Source organism: Bison bison, unplaced genomic scaffold (genome assembly GCF_000754665.1).
Source record: "Bison bison bison isolate TAMUID 2011002044 unplaced genomic scaffold, Bison_UMD1.0 scf7180017845485, whole genome shotgun sequence".
NCBI lineage: Eukaryota > Metazoa > Chordata > Mammalia > Artiodactyla > Bovidae > Bison > Bison bison.
In genome coordinates this window covers 9,036-9,453 of record NW_011476058.1, presented here as the reverse complement: position 1 = coordinate 9,453, position 418 = coordinate 9,036, and positions in this window count along the sequence as shown.

Below are 418 nucleotides of genomic sequence, written 5' to 3'. Positions count from 1 at the left end.
CTCTGTGCTTTAGTTTCTTCATCTTCAAAATGGGGATGATTGGTATCTTCAATGAGAAAATCCTGTCAAACACTTAGCTTCAAAAAACTACTTAAATACTACCTTAAAAAGTTTTAAAAACTTGTATGCTCATGTTCATAGCACCACCATTTACAATCATAGAAAAGGTGGAAACAACCCAAATAGGCAAAATGAAAATTGGTCTATTCATATAATGGAATATTATTCACCCATCAAAAGAAACGAAGTACTGCTGCATGCTACAACCTGAATGAACCTCAAAAACATCATGCTAAGTAAAGGACACAGGATGCAAAAGATTCTGTTCAGTTCAGTTCAGTCGCTCAGTCGTGTCCGACTCTTTGCGACCCCATGAATCGCAGCACGCCAGGCTTCCCTGTCCATCACCAACTCCCGG